Source organism: Hemitrygon akajei, chromosome 16, assembly GCF_048418815.1.
Source record: "Hemitrygon akajei chromosome 16, sHemAka1.3, whole genome shotgun sequence".
Taxonomy (NCBI): Eukaryota; Metazoa; Chordata; class Chondrichthyes; order Myliobatiformes; family Dasyatidae; genus Hemitrygon; species Hemitrygon akajei.
In genome coordinates this window covers 92,970,377-92,987,234 of record NC_133139.1, presented here as the reverse complement: position 1 = coordinate 92,987,234, position 16,858 = coordinate 92,970,377, and positions in this window count along the sequence as shown.

The window sequence follows — 16,858 nt, the reverse complement described above, 5'->3', positions numbered from 1 at the left end:
CTAAACCTGTCCACCTCTCTGCCATTCCCTCCTCCTCTGAGATATTCAATGTAACCAACTTTTCAGTTACCATTACCAGTACAGAGCACTTGCAAGTGACTAGCAAGTCACCAAAGTTTATTGATAGACAGCTAAGTGATGTCCCCATTCAGAAGTGAATACCACTGAGCTGGTAATTGGTAGAAATCTAGAGGCCTCTGTCAGTCAACGTCAACCATAGATGTTGTGTCCAAGATGTCTACATGATACACAAACCAGAGTAGTAAAATATGCAGAGCAAGCTGCTGTCCATATAACAACCTCCCCTGCCCCCCCCCCCCCCCAGCCACGCAGCTGATGAACCCAAAGGAACTGTGGAGACCTATACAGTTTGGCACCAGCACCATCACAGGAGTTGTCAGTCAGCATTGAACTCTATGTAGGACTGCTTTAGGGACTCCAGCTTGAGATTTTGCCTTCGGGCTTAACTCCCAAAGCCTGCTCCATGAGTGGGTATAGCTGCCAGGCATTGGAGGTTTGAAATCAGAGTTTTCCTTCTAGATAAGCTGCCAACCACTGCTGATGGATTCCATCTGCCCGAAGCAAATGGTTTTAAGGTGCCAGTAACCTGCCTTTGTTCCTTCTCCTGCCAGTAGGAATGGTTCTGTTGCGCTTAGTCGCTAAGCCACGTATGGAGGCTGGGAGCCGGACTTGGTTTGCAGTGGCTTTTAGAGATGCATGCCATTGGGTCCTAATACAAACTTTTTAGATAATGGGAGATCATCCCCACTACCACCCCTGGCAATAACAACCTTACGGTAAATGGTAATCAGATTGTTATTGTCACATGTACCATGATACCACAATATCTGCCAACATATAAGTACTTTGCTAATAAATTTACTTTGAAACTGTCCACTTGAAAGTTTGTGAATGTCTCCATTCAAATGATCTTGAGCGTGACTCCATATGGAGTCCTGTGGAAAGTATGAGACATGTGGATGGTAGAATAGCGTAGCGGGTAGCATAATGCTTCACAGTGCCAGCAATCTAAAGATCCGGGTTCAATTCCCCTCACTGTCTGTGAGGAGTTTGCAGGTTCTCCCTGCGACCATGTGGGTTTCCTTTGGATGATGCAACTTCCTCCCACATTCCAGAAAAGGACATCTGATTTAAGGGTCAGCAGGTTGTGGACTTTGCATGATATTACAGGCTGGGTTGATAGTTGAAGCAAACGGCGCATTTCACAGCCTGTTTCAAAGTACCTGTAACAAATAAAGCTCATCTCAAAGCAGAATATGGGCAAGATTTGAACCTGCTGTTTTTGAATCACAATAAACCTGCTGTCACTAGCATCCTCTGAACCTGCTGCTTCTGGATCACTGCACCCACGTGTTATACATTCTGTCAATGACATCCTCTAAACCTCCTTTTTCTGTGTAACCGTACCCGAGTGTTAAACTGGCATCCTCTATACTCACTGTTTCTGGATCACCATATTGAATTATTAAATCTGCTTTCACTGTTTTGCCATAACAGTGTTAAACTTCCTGTTACTGGAATCCACTAAATCTGCTGTTTCTGGATCACTGTACCCAAATGCTAAACTTACTTACACTGGCATCCTCATAACCTGCGGTTTCTGGATCATCATACCGGAGTGTTGAACCTCCATCACTGGCTTCCTCTAAAACTGCAGTTTCTGAATCACCAGTCCAACTGTTAAACCTGCTGTCACTGGGCTGCCGTAAACCCGTTGGTTACATATCACCACACCGGAATGTTAAATCTGCTGTCACTGGATCACCATAACCAAGTGTTACACCTGCTGTCACTGAAATCCTCTAATCCTGATGTTTCTGATTCACTGGAGTATTAAACCTGCTGTCACTGGAATCCCCTCCACCTGCTGCCTCTGCATCACCACTGCCTGCTGTTCCTGGATCACCACTGCCTGCTGTTCCTGGATCACCACTGCCTGCTGTTCCTGGATCACCACTGCCTGCTGTTCCTGGATCACCATTGCCTGCTGTTCCTGGATCACCATTGCCTGCTGTTCCTGGATCACCACTGCCTGCTGTTCCTGGATCACCACTGCCTGCTGCCTCTGGATCACCACTGCCTGCTGCCTCTGGATCACCACTGTCTGCTGTTCCTGGATCACCACTGTCTGCTGTTCCTGGATCACCACTGCCTGCTGCCTCTGGATCACCACTGCCTGTTGTTCCTGGATCACCATTGCCTGCTGTTCCTGGATCACCACTGTCTGCTGCCTCTGGATCACCACTGCCTGCTGTTCCTGGATCACCACTGCCTGCTGTTCCTGGATCACCATTGCCTGCTGTTCCTGGATCACCACTGTCTGCTGTTCCTGGATCACCACTGTCTGCTGTTCCTGGATCACCACTGTCTGCTGCCTCTGGATCACCACTGCCTGCTGCCTCTGGATCACCACTGCCTGCTGTTCCTGGATCACCACTGTCTGCTGCCTCTGGATCACCATGGCCTGCTGCCTCTGGATCACCACTGCCTGCTGCCTCTGGATCACCACTGCCTACTGCCTCTGAATCACCACTGTCTGCTGTTCCTGGATCACCACTGTCTGCTGTTCCTGGATCACCACTGCCTGCTGCCTCTGGATCACCACTGCCTGCTGCCTCTGGATCACCACTGCCTGCTGCCTCTGGATCACCACTGCCTGCTGTTCCTGGATCACCACTGCCTGCTGCCTCTGGATCACCACTGCCTGCTGCCTCTGGATCACCACTGCCTGCTGTTCCTGGATCACCACTGCCTGCTGCCTCTGGATCACCACTGCCTGCTGTTCCTGGATCACCACTGTCTGCTGCCTCTGGATCACCACTGCCTGCTGCCTCTGGATCACCACTGCCTGCTGCCTCTGGATCACCACTGCCTGCTGCCTTTGAATCAGATCTGGGGCCCTTTTGGGCCCAGCTGCCTTCATTCCTCTTCATCCATAACCAGTGGCTGCTTCACTTGGCTGCCTTCGAGAGTTCTTTTATAGTTTGCCGCTGGCCCTGACCTCCAACTCCCAATCCCTTCAGCAATGTGACCATGGAAGTAGCCACAAACCCTCTGTAGCCAACCTTTACCGGGAAACTCTGCATCCTCCATCCACACTGCTTAGCATCTGCGGCTAGCTCAGCATATCTTCCATGCTTCCAATTATGCGCCTCGCAGACTGCATCATCCCAGGGCACTGTGAGCTCTGAGATTACTACAACCTTCAGACTGCTGGACCACAAGACCAAGCCTACTCTGCGGTTGGTAGTGGCTGTGTCCAGGGGAAATATTAGCCTTTCGTCCAAGGTCAACAACAATGCTCCAGTTAAGAGCAGGCTCCAGCATGCCTGAGGGTGGCACTGTCTGTCCTTGCCTGACCAAGAGGATGGTGGTTCTTCCAGTCATATGGGGTTTAAAATTGTTACTCAACCTGCTGCCACTCAATCACCATAACCGAGTGTAAAATTTGCTGTGTCTGGAATCTTCTAAACATGCTGTCTCTCGATCATCAGCATATTTCAAAACCTGCTGTTTCTGGATCACCATACCCGAATGTTAAATCTGCTATCACTGGCATCCTGTAAACCTGCTGATTCTGGACACCATCCTGGAGTGTTAGGTCTGCTGTCTCTGGATCACCGTAACCAAGTGTTGACACTGCGGTCACTGACACCCTCTAAACCTGTTGTTTCTGGATCACTGTTCCCCAATGTTAAACCTACTGTCACTGACGTCCTCATAGCCTGCAGTTTCTGGATCACCATGCCGGATTGTCAAAGCTGCTGTCACAAGATTACGAGGCAGTCTACAGAGAAGTAATCACCCTGACACAGTGGTGTCAAGGAAACAACCTCTCCCTCAAAGTCTCAAAAGCAAAGGAGCTGGTTGTGGACTACAGGAGGAATGGAAACAGGCTAACTCCTACTGACATCGATGGATCTGGAGTTGAGAGGGTGAACAGCTTTAAGTTCCTCGGCATACACATCACTGAGGATCTCACGTGGTCTGTAGATACCGCTGTGTGGTGAAAAAAAACACAACAGCGTCTCTTTCACCTCACATGGTTGAAGAAGTTTGGTAGGTTCTTTAAATCCTAAGGACTTTCTACAGGGGAACAATTAAGAGCATTCTGACTGACTGTATCACTGCCTGGTATGGGAACTGTACTTCCCTCAGTCGTAGGACTCTGCAGAGAGTGGTGCGGACTGCCCAGTGCATCTGTGGGTGTGAACTTCCCACTAATCAGGACATTTACAGAGACAGGTACGTAAAAAGAGCCTGAAGAGTCATTGGGGACCCAAGTCACCCCAACTGTTCCAGTTGCTACCATCCGGAAAATGGTGCCGCAGGATAAAAGCCAGGACCAACAGGCTTCGAGACAGCTTCTTCCACCAGGCCATCAGACTGATTAAATCACACTGATACAATTGTATTTCTATGCTATTTTGACTGTCCTGGTGTACACGCTACTTAATACAAATTACTATAAATTGCACATTTAGACAGAGACATAATGTAAATATGTTTTACTCATGTGTGTGAAGGATGTAAGAAATAAAGTCAATTCAATTCAATTCAATTCAATTACTGAATGTTATAAATGATGGCAGTGGCATCCTCTGAACATGCTTTTTCTGGGTGATCGTACCAGAGTGTGAAATCTGCTGTCACGAGCACCCTCTTACAACTGACTGTTTCTGCATCACCATGTTAAACCTGCTGTCACTGGAGTCCTCTAAAATAGCAGTTTCTGGATCACCGTACCACAATGTTAAACCTGCTGTCACTGGCATACTGTACTTCAAAACTTGCTGTTTCTGGATCAGCACACCAGAGTGTTAAACCTGCTCTTAATGGATAGCCATGCCCTAGTGTTCAATTAGCTGTCACAGGCATCCTCAAAAATTCTGTATCTGGATCACTGTAACCGAATGTTAAACCTGCTGTCACTGGTATCCTCTGAAGCTGCAGTTTTGGGATTGTGATATCCGAGTGTATGTCCCACTGTCATTGGCAATCGCTAAACCTGCTGTTTCTGGTTCAACTTGCCTGAGTGTTAAACTGACTGTCAATGGTATTCTGTAAACCTGCTGTTTCTGGATCACCATATACCAGAATATTGAATTTGCTGGAGGGAAATGTAAAGATGAGCTTGATGGTGGGATTCCGTTGGAGGTGGTGGAAGTTTCAGAGAGGTATGTCCTGGACGCAGAGGCTGGTGGGATGGTAGAGGATCCCTATCCCTGGTAGGGTGGCAGGAGGATGGAATAAGAGCAGATGTGTTTGAAATGGAGGAGATGCAGTTGAGGGCAGCATTGATGGCGGAGGAAGAAAAGCCCCTTTCTTTGAAAAAGGAAGACATCTCCTTCAGACATACTCTACCAGGGATAGGGTTCCTCTTGTCCTCACCTACCACCCCACCAGCCTCCATGTCCAGCACATACTTCCCTGAATCGTCCAACTTCCGCCACCTCCAACGGGATCCCACCACCAAGCACATCTTTCCCTCCCCCCCCACCAATTTCTGCTTTCCGCAGGGATCTCTCCCTACACGACTCCCTTGCCCATTCGTCCCTCCCCACTGATCTCCCTCTTGGCACTTAGCCTTGCAAGCAAAGCAAGTACTACACCTGCCCCTACACCTGCTCCCTCACTACCATTCAGGGCCCTAAACAGTCCTTCCAGGTGAAGCGACACTTCACCTGTGAGTCTGTGGGGGGGGGTCATATACTGTGTTCGATGCTCCTGGTGTGGCCTCCTGTATATCAGTGAAACTGATGTCAATTGGGAGACGAATTTGCCAAGTATCCATCCACCAGAACATGCGGGTTTCCCAGTGGCCTCCCATTTGAATTCTACTTCCCATTCCCATTCTGATACATTCTCCACTGTCATGATGAGGACACACTTGATTTGGAGGAACAACACCTTATATTCCATTTGGGTAGCTTCCAACCTGATGGAATGAACATCAATTTCTCAAACTTCCAGTAATGCCCCCCACACACTCACTTCACCATTTCCTACCCCCTTTTCTCTCTCTCACTTTATCTTCTTGCCCACCCTCTGATGCTCCTCCAACCCCGCCCCCTTCTTTCTTCCATGGCCTTCTGTCTCATTCACCAATCAACCTTCCCCTCCAGGTTTCACCCATCACCTGGTGTTTCCCTCTCCTCCCCCCCCCCCCCTCAGCATTTTGTCTCCAGTCCTGTCAAAGGGTTTCAGCCCAAAATGTTGACTGTACTTTTTTTCCATAGATGCTGCTTGGCCTGCTGAGTTCCTCCAGCATCTGAGTTCCTCCAGATTTCCAGCATCTGTAGATTTTCTCGTGTTTGTGATTTAATTAAACCTGCTGTCACTGGATCACCATGCCTGAGTGTTCAACCTGCTGTTTATCAAGAACCATACCCTAGTGTTAAACCTACTGCCAATGACGTCCTCTGAAGCTGCTGTTTCTGGATCATCATACCAAGTGCTAAACTGGTATTCTGTAAACCTGCTGTTTCTGGTCTCCATACGTTAGTGTTAAACCTGCTGCCACTGGCATCCACTGAAACTGCAGTTTCTGGATCGTGATATGCGAGTGCTTACCCCACTATTGCTTGCATCCACTAAGTCTGCTGTGCCTGAATCACAATGCCCAGTTGTTAATCCTGCAGTTACTGGAATCCACAAAATATGCTGTTTCTGGTCACTGTACTCCAATGTTAAACCTGCTGTCACTGGCATTCTCTAAAGCTGCAGTTTATGAATCACAATAATCGAGTATTAAAAATTCTGTCACTGGTATCCTCTTAAACTGTGACTTCTGGATTGTAATACCCAAGTGTTAAGCCAGCCTTCACTGGTTTCCTCTAAACCTGCTCTTTCTGGATCATACCATACCGAATTGTTAAATCTGCTGTCACTCGATCTCCGTATCTGAGTGTTAAGCCTGCTGTCAATGGCATCCTCTAAACCTGAGGATTTCTGTTTCATTTTTCCTTGAGTTTAAACCTCCTGTCACTGGTATCCTCTTAACTCACAGCTTGAAAACTAAACCCAAGCATTAAGCCTGCTGTCAATGGCATCCTCTAAACCGGTTGTTTCTGTCCACTTTTCCTTGAGTTTAAACCTCCTGTCACTGGTATCCTCTTAAGTTGTGGCTTGTTGATCACCATACCCAAGCGTTAAGCTTGCTGTCACTGGAGTCCTCAAAACCAGCTGTTTCTGGATCACCATAACGAAATGTTAAATCTGCTGTCACTGGATCACCATAACCGAGTCACTGGTATCCTCCAAGACGGCTGTTTCTGGATCACCAAACCCATATAAACCAGGTTGTCACTGGTATCCTGTAAACCTACTGTGCTGGATCACCATCCCGTGTTTATCTTGCTGTCTCTGGCATCCTGTAAACCTGATGCTGCTGAACCACCATACCAAATTTTTAAATCATAACCTAAGGTTAAACTGGCTGTCTCTAGCATCCTGTAATCCTGTATCACCATACTGAGTGTTAAACCTGCTCTCGCTCGCACCTACAAAAACTTGCTGCTTATGTATAACCATGCCCTAGTGTTCAACCCGCTGTCACTGGCATCCTCTAAACTGACCATCTCTGGATCACCATAACAGACTGTTAAACCTGCTGTAGCTGGATCACCACACCTGTGTGTTATACCTGCTGCCACTGGTATTCTCTAGACATGCTGTTTCTGGATCACTACGTTCAATATGGCCCAAGTGCGGAGTGAGAGACACTGAAGTGGTTCGATACTTCGCAGACTTTAATGCGAACAGAGTTAGAGGGAAGAGAAAACCATGAACACTAGGCCAAACAGGCACCTCTAAACCTGCTGTTTCTTGATCACCATGACCCAGTGTGAAACTTGCTGCCACTGGTATCCTCTAAACCGACTGTTTCCAGATCACCAGGTGTTCAACCTGCTGTCACTCGAATCCTCTAAACTGTACTTTTCTGCATCATCTTATCAGAGTGTTAAACTGACTGTTACTGGTATTCTGCTGTTTCTGAATCACCATACCTGATTGTTAAACCTGCTATCACTGGCATCCCCTAAACCTGCTACTTCTGGATCACCATACCGGACAGTGTTTAACCTACTGTTACTGTCATCCTCTAAACCTGCTGTCAGAGGATCTAGGAATAATCAGCCTTATTGGTTCATATGTGACCCTGTCAGTACCTCCAGTTGAACTCTCTTTTTGTGTTTTTCCCCTGAGCTGTCAGTCTATGGTTTTTATTGCCATGTGCTCCTGTCCCTGCTCCTGCTCTGCTCCTGTCCCTGCTCCTGCTCTACTCCTGTCCCTGTATTACTGAGTACTCCGTCTCTCATCTGTTTCTCATTATTACCTGTATTGCTGCGTCCTGTGTCTCATTGTGCTCCACCTATCATCTGCCTCTCTGTTTATTGCTCAGTGTATTTCAGTCCTGAGTTTTCACCTGTTTGTGGTCAGATTGTGCCAATGAATTTTCCTGAGGCTTTCTAGCATTTGTATCTGTACTCTGTCTGTCTGAATATCAACTCTGCATGTTCCCTGATTCTGGTTTTTGAATTTCTCTGGAAGTTTTGATCTCTGCCTGAACTTTGACGCTGACTTTGTTTGCGTCTTGGGATTTGTTACTTAATTGATATCACTGTGTACACAGTTCTGGGTCTGCAATTGGATCCCTGCTCCAGTGTCCTGACAGACCCGGCCATAAATAGCCAGTGTGCCCCATAATACAGACTGTGAGAGCACAAGGAAAATCAGTCACTGGACAGAACATCAGAATGGAAAGGAATGCAAGAGGAAATGGTATAAAAACCTACAATAGGAACAATTATCACCCTTCCACCATCAGGCTCCTGAACCACTGTGGACACCTTCACTCACTTCAATACTGAACTCATCATTGAACACAACCTGTACACTCGCTTTCAAAGCTTCTGCAATTCATGTTCTCAATATTATTTATTTATTATTTATTTCCTTTTTTTGTATTTGCACAGTTTGTTTTCTTTTGCACATTAGCTGCTTGTCAGTCTTTGTGTATAGTTTTTCATTGATCCTATTTTATTTCTTTGATTTACTGTGAATGTCCTCAAGAAAGTGAATTTCACTGGTAGTACGGTATATGTTGACATACACATACTTCAATAATAAGCGTACTTTGAAGAAATGATCTAATTATTGTGAAGGTACTTGTTGATGGCTGATTTGTGGATGACCCTACTGAAGGAGGAGCCACATTAGAATGGGAATATTGAGATATTCATGTTAACAACCTCCTCAGAAAATAAAATCACTGGAGATTTAGAGTATTGGTAAGTCAGTTAATAAAATATTGAAGGTCATCACTAACAACAGAAGGGACAGGTTGGAAACATTTTTCTATATTTTTTTTGCTTTTTTCAAACAAATGCTCACTATAATGTAGACGGACACTATTTCTGCTGTATAAGGTACTGGGTATATTCCCAACTCACATTTTAGAAGCTTTGGATTAGGTAAGGCCAAGGAGTGAATGGGTCATATTTTTAGCAGATCAGGATGGGTTTCCTGGGTCAGTGAAATGCCATAAGATTCGTCTTTTTCTGGTAATGTCACAGATGTTACCAGAGAAGGGGTAGACCATAAGAAAGCAAATTAAAGAATTCAGAAGCTGTCAATCAGTTGTTGAAATGTGGCTTTGTACAATGAGATCTCTCATATGAGGAGGTAGAAGAAATAACCATCCCTGATGGCTCATTTGGATGGGAAGAATGGAACAAGTTCCCATAACCCTCTGGGTCTGTTGATCGGTGAGACTGGAGTTCGAGGCCTTAAGTATGGTGACCAGTATGTTCTAGGATCAATACCAAGGATCGAGGCCCAAGGGAAAATCAGAAGTCTGGAAGTCGAAGCTCATTGACCAGAGCCAAGTCTGCCAGTCTCTGTGTGTTCGTTGAGGAGGTCTGCAGGCCCAAGTACGTGTTCACTGGAGGCCTGTCCTGGGGAATTAAGGAATATATGCATGTGTGGAATGGAGGGGGGGAAAGAGCTTGTTTTGCTGTTGTAGTTTGTCATTGTTGGGCATGCTATGCTCTCGCCACAATGCGTAGCAACTTGTGGGCTGCCCTCCCCAGTGTTATGTTTTTCAATTAAAAGAAAACACAAGGAAGTGAGAGATGCATATCTACTTCATTCTTTACTTTTAGCAAGGTGCACACATAGGACATGGTAGCACCATGACATGTGCCATTCACGTACTTTTACATTTAACATGTAATGAATTATATAAACAAAGAATGTTTTATAAAGCAATATATTTACAATATTACTGACATATTAAATACACAACACCCAGAAGCCTCTTGAGTGTGTTGGTCGTTAACACAAATGATACATTTCACTGTATGTTTTGATGTATACATAACAAAAACTTGACTCTTGGTATGGCATGGCAGGGTATGGGTTCTGATGCAGGCTGGAATGGGGTTTGCTGACCTTTGGTGCAACGATTGCCTAAAACCAGTAAGATTTCATCCACATGATGTGGTGCAGGAGATTCCAAACCATTCAGTTGCCTTTTGGGCACTTTGGAAGTGTAGCCATGGTTTTACTATTGGAACTACCTCTAATTGGTAGAAGTTCATACAAACAATAAAAAATATTAGCCTGAATGAGGGGAAATCTTAATTGAATCTTGCTGAATGCTGAAAGGCAGGTGGAGAGGATGTTTCCATTAGCAGAGAGTCTAGGATCTGAGGGCACAGACTCTGAAAAAGGGACTTCCCTTTAAAACTGAATGAGGAAGCATTTCTGGTAACTCTGTGGAATTTGTTGCCACAGAGGGCTGGAGAGTCCAGGCCACTGCATGTACTTAAGCCAGAAATTGGAAGATTTGTGAGTGGTAAGGGAGTTAAGGTTTCAGTTGGAAGGTGGAAGAATGAGGTTAAAAATACAGCCAGGATTGAATGGCCTCATTCTGCTCCTATAACTTATGAACTTATGGTGCAGTATTGAAAATTTAAAAATAATTTTGGATCCACACATCAACATGAAAATGTGATTTTGTTTATTTGATTTATTTCCAGCTGGATTCAATTGCAACAAAGACAAGTTAATCTGGAAAGAGAGCCCCAAAACACCTGTGAAGGATATTTAGTCTGGTAAAACTATAAGTAGTCGGTATCACACTCATCTAATTCCAGCACAATAAAGCAAAACCAACTCCAATGGATAGGTCATGTCATCTGGATGCATTACTCATGCCTTCCCAAACAGATTGAAGGAGAGCCAGTGAGCCCCTGGTGGGCAAAGGAAACAATTCAAAGATAACATCAAGATCAGTCTGAAGGAATTCAACATGACATCTCATAGACATTGCACTCAATAGATGCACCTGGAGGAAATCTGTTCAAGAGACAGCTGGGCTACGACTTCTACTGCACCACAGAGAACAAGGGACAGCTGGGAAAGGAGAGATTAAACAACCAAAAGACCCAGCCACCACTTACTCTTACCCACTCTGCACCAGAATATGTGGATCCTGGATTTGACTCTCTCCGACCCACCTATAGACAGACCCTTTAGGAGAACATCATACTCAACTCGAGTTGAGTACTACTATGACAACTCATCTAATACCCCTATATTTCTGGATTAATGAGGATAAAGTATATTGACTCTACAAAAGGAACAATGAACTAACTATATGTTCTGTCTCTCTGACGACAAGCTTGATCAGTGCAAAACCTTGACTTTGGGCGTGAGATCATTAAACCACTTCACTTTAGAGATAGGGGCTGATGGATTTTGTTCAGGACAGATTTTGGACAGGTCTTTAATGTTGACCTAAGCCTTTGGCTGAAGAGATAATAGTTTATATCACATCAATATGAGCTGGGTCTAGTAAGTCTACTCCAAGCAAATGTTTAGACTGAGTACACCCCAAGGCAATCCTGGTAGGGTTTATACACTCAGTGACCACCTGTATTAGGTACACCTGTACTCTTGCTCATTAATGCAAATGCAGTATCTAATGAGCCAATCATGTGGCAGCAACTCAATGCAGACATGGTCAAGAGGTCAGTCCTGACGAAGGGTCTCGGCCCGAAATGTCGACAGTGCTTCTCCTTATAGATGCTGCCTGGCCTGCTGTGTTCCACCAGCATTTTGTGTGTGTTGATGGTCAAGAGGTTCAGATTTTAAAGTTCAAAGTAAATTTTATGATCAGAGTACATACATGTCACCACATACAACCCTGAGATTCTTTTTCCTGCAGGCATATTCAGCAAATCTACAAAATACTAACATTAACAAAATCAATGGAAGATCAAGTTCAGCATAGAAGACAACAAGCTGTGCAGATGCAAATATGAATAAATATCAATAAATCATGAGAGAATGAAATAACAAGATAAAGAGTCCTTAAAGTGAAAACATTGGTTGTGGGAACATCTCAATAGATGAGTGTAGCTATCCCATTTAGTTCAAGAGCCTAAAGGTTGAGAGCTGGTAACTGTTCTTGAACCCGGTGGTGTGAGTCCTGAGGCTCTACTACCTCCTACCTGATGGCAGCAGTGAGAAAAGAGCATGGCCTGGGTGGTGAGAATCTTTGATGATGGTTGCTACTTTCCTACGACAGCATTTCATGTAGGTGTGTTCAATGGTTGAGAGGGCTTTATCCATTATGTTGGCCCCATATGGGCTGAATCCACTAATTTTTGAAGGATTTCCCATTCAAAGGCATTGGTGTTCCCATACCAGGCCGTGATGCAGCCAGTCAGCACACTTTCCACCACACATCTGCAGAAGTTTGTTAAAGTTTTCGATGTCATGCCAAATCTCTGCATACTCCTAAGGAAGCAGAGGTGGTTTCTTTGCAATTACATTTATGATGGGTCCAGAACAGGCCCTCTGAGATAGTAACACCCAGGAATTTAAAGTTACTGACCCTCTCCATCTCCGATCCTCCGATGATCATTGGCTCATAGATCTCTGGTTTAACTCTGCAGAAGTCAATAATCAGCTCCTTTGTCTTGCTGACATTGAGCTGCAGGTTGTTGTTATGATACCATTCAGACAAATTTTCCATCTCCCTCCTGTATGCTGATTCATCACTATCTTTGATTCAGTCCACAATAGCGGTGTCATCAGCAAACGTGTATATGGAGCTGTACTTAACCACGCAGTTGTAGGTGTAAGGAGAGTAGAGCAGGGGACTAAGTAAAAATCCCTGGTGTGCTCCTGTACTGGTGGAGATCGTGAAGGAACTTTTTTTGCCAATCCAAAATGACTGGGATCTGTCTGGAAGTGAAAAAATCTAAAATCCAATTGCAAAAGGAGGTATTGAGGCCCATGTCTTGGAGTTTAGTAATTAGTTTTGAGGGGATGATGGTGTTAACTGCTGAGCTGTAATTGATAAGGAGCATCCTGATGTAGGCAGCTTTACTCCAGCTATTCCAGGGTTGATTGAACAACCAATAAGATAGCATCTGCTGTGGACCATTGGAGTGCATCCAAGTCAGTTCTCAGGCTGGAGCTGATATGCATCATCATAAACCTCTCAGAACACTTCATCACTGTGGATGTAAGTGCAACTGGCCATTGAAGCAGGTCACCACACAGTTTTTGGGCGCTGATCTGTTTGAAGCTTGCTTGCAGCAGTTGGGTATCATATACTGCTGAAGTGCGAGGTTGAAAACATCCAGGAACACACCATCCAGTTGGTCAGCACGGGTCTTTAGTACTCGGTCAGGTACTAAAGATTCATTCTCCTGAAGGCAGCCTGCATGTCATCTTCAGATACTGAGACCAAAGAATCATCAGGATGTGGGGTTCATGATGTTACTCCATGTCCTGGTGGTCAAAGTAAGCACAGAAGGCATTGAGCTCATCTGGAAACAAAGCCCTGCTGACCCCATATCACTTGGTTTAACTTTGGAAGATGTTATGGCATTCAAACCATGCCACAGCTGTCGAACATCTCCCATTGAGTGCAGTTTAGTCCAGGATCTCCACTTTGTCTGTGAGGTGGTTTTCCAGAGATTATACCTGCACCTCTTGTAGCATTCTTGATCTTCAGACTTGAATGCCTTTGATCTTGTCATGGTCCTGTCTGGCTATTCCCCATCTCACTCCTATCTCCTTGATTGTGTCTTAATTCCCATTGTCTGATTCCCAGTTGCTGCTAGTTCAATTAATTACAGCACACCTGGTTCCCATCAGAGAATATAGGAAAAGAACCCTGGAGTCACAACCATGGGTTGGCAGTTCGTTGGTCAATTCCAGTGAGTGTTAACCTCATTTCCTGATCCCTTAGGAGTGTTAGTTCTAAGCTCCACTCCATTCTCTAGAGATTCTACGAAAACCTTGTCTTCGAGTCAAGACTCCTCTGGTTATCTGTTCTATGTTCACGACTGACCTAGCATCTCTCGACCCTGTCTCCGTGCCTCTGTCCTGCATTTGGGTTTGTCCCCAGTCCCTCCCTTGCAACAGATCTGGCTCTCATCAAATTCTGGATTTTATAGTTCATCCAGAGTTTCTGATTGGGAAGACCTTAAAACAATTTTGTAGGGACACACTCATCTACAACTGTCTTAATAAAGTCTGTTACAACCCTGGTGTAGTCATTCAGACCCTCAGATGAGTGCTTGAATACGGCTCAGTCTACTGACTCATAGAAATCCTGTAACTGTGCCTCAGCCTTCCATGACCACCTCTTATCTGTCCTAATCTCTAGTGCCTTGCTTTTTAGGCTCTGTCTGTATGCAGGTATCCAGAGGACAGCCAAGTGGTCCGATCTACCAAAATGCCATCTAGGCAAGGAATTTTAGGTATTATCATAGTGTAACAGTGGTCTACTCTCTTGGGACCTTCTGGTGCTATAGGTTATATGCTTTCATCAGACATGCCTGGTTGAAGTCTCCGACTATAACTTGAAATGTGTCGAGATGGGCTATTTCTTGTTTAAAGAGGCTGAAGATATCCAGTGCAGTGTCATGAGAGCTTGCTTATAGTTGGCCACTGGTGGTATATAAACTGCAATCAGGATCACAGATAAGAACGCCTGATGCAAGTACAATGGCTGTTAGTTAGACCAAACATTAAAATGGAGAAGAAACGTGATCAGAATCAATTACAGTATACATATATTGAGTAATTTTTAAAAAAAAAACATGCAAAAACAGAACAAACACGAGTGAAGCAAAAACAAAAACAGAAATTAATATTTAAAAAATATTTTTTAAAAAGTGGTAGTGTCCAAATATTCAATATTCATTTAGGAATCAGATGGCAGAGGGGAAGAAGCTGTTCCTGAACTGCTGAGTGTGTGTCGTCAGGCTTCTGTACCTCCTACCTGATGGTAACAGTGAGAAAAGGGCATGCCCTGGGTGCTGGAAGTCCTTAATAATGGATGCCGCCTTTCTGAGACACTGCTTTCTGAAGATGTCCTGGGTACTTTGTAGGCCAATACCCAAGGTGGAGCTGACTAGATTTACAACCCTCTGCAGCTCCTTGTGGTCCTGTGCAGTAGCCCCTCCATACCAGACAGTGATGTAGCCTGTCAGAATGCTCTCCACTGTACAACTGTAGAAGTTTTTGAGTGTATATGTTGACATGCCAAATCTCTTCAAACTCCTAATAAAGTATAGCTGCTGTCTTGCCTTCTTCATAACGACATCGATATGTTGGGATCAGGTTAGATACTTGGAGATCTTGACACCCAGGAACTTGAAACTGCTCACTCTCTCCACTTCTGATCCCTCTATGAGGATTGGTATGTGTTCCTTTGTCCTACCCTTCCTGAAGTCCACAATCAACTCTTTCGTCTTACTGATGTTAAGTGTCAGGTTGTTGCTACGGCACCACTCCACCAGTTGGCATATCTCACTCCTGTACGCCCTCTCATCACCACCTGAGATTCTACAAACAATCATCATCAACAAATTTATAAATGGTATTTGACCTATGCCTAGCCACACAGTCGTGGCATAGGCATAGTCATCTAAGTGACTTTGACTGTGGAATGATTGTTGGTACCAGATAGGGTGGTTCGAGTATTTCAGAAATTGTTGATCTGATACAACAGTCTCTAGAGTTTATGAACAATGCTGTGAAAAGAAAGAATATGCAGTGAGTGGTAGTTTTTGGGCATAATTGGCTTGTTAATGACAGAGGTCAGATGAGAATGGCCAGACTGATTCAAGCTGACAGGAAGGCAACACTAACTCAAATAACCACACGTTACAACAGTGGTGTGCAGAAGAGCGCCTCTGGGAGTACAACACATCGAACCTTAAAATGGATGCACTGCAGCAGCAGAAATCCATGAACATACACTCTGAGGCCACTTTATTAGGTACAGGAGGTGTAACTCTCTCACAGAGAAATCTTGTGGAAGTCTACAGACCAACGTTCCTGAAGAACAGGAAGGAGACAAGAAGGGTATATCAGCAATGTATGGCAGGATGTGGGGAATATGGCCTTATCATTTAATGTTAGGTACCAGGATAAGTTCTAGGTAGGAAATAATGAACTAGATAAGATTGAAAGTTTCCTTTACACGAACATATTAGGTGCCAGACACATTTCACAGTAGACATTTCAATGGTCAGTGACTTTGGTGATTCATCTTCCAACATTCCAAAACATTTCCAGAAGCTAAATGGCATGAGTCAGCATTGCAACAGAATATCCTTCACTTGTGTCGATGAAAGCACGTCCAACAATACTTAAAGAGCTTGGCATGCAGAACAGAGCAGTCAGTTGATTGGCACCCAATCAACCTTCCTAAGTATTCATTCCCTTCACCACTGGTTCATAGTAGTTGCTATGTGAACCACCTACAAAATGCACTGCAATTCTTAAATGTTAAGTTCTT